Raw genomic sequence first — 450 nt, 5'->3', positions numbered from 1 at the left:
TTATGCCTTTCTTGACGTTTTTTTTAGTTGCCTTACTATTCTATTTCATTTTTTTGACTTTTTATCCCTTACTATACAATGTCGTTTTTATGCCTTTCTAGACTATGTCATTTTTATGCCTTTTGTGCCTTACTATACTATGACTTTTTATGCCTTACTATATTATGACTTTTTTATGACTTTTTGTGCCTTACTATACTATAACATTTTTATGACTTTTTATGCCTTACTATACTATGACTTTTTATGCCTGACTATACTATTACATTTTTTTGACGTTTTATGCCTTACTATTCTATGATATTTTTATGACTTTTTATGCCTTACTATACTATGTCATTTTTATTACTTTTTATGCATTGCTATCCTATGACTTTTTATGCATTAGTATACTAAGACGTTTTTGTGACTTTTTATGCCTTACTATACTATTACTTTTTATGCCTTAAT

Source organism: Seriola lalandi, unplaced genomic scaffold (genome assembly GCF_002814215.2).
Source record: "Seriola lalandi dorsalis isolate HSWRI2012SDOR001 ecotype SW California unplaced genomic scaffold, Sedor1 jcf7180002054520, whole genome shotgun sequence".
Classification (NCBI taxonomy): domain Eukaryota; kingdom Metazoa; phylum Chordata; class Actinopteri; order Carangiformes; family Carangidae; genus Seriola; species Seriola lalandi.
Note: the sequence above shows the minus strand (reverse complement) of the source record.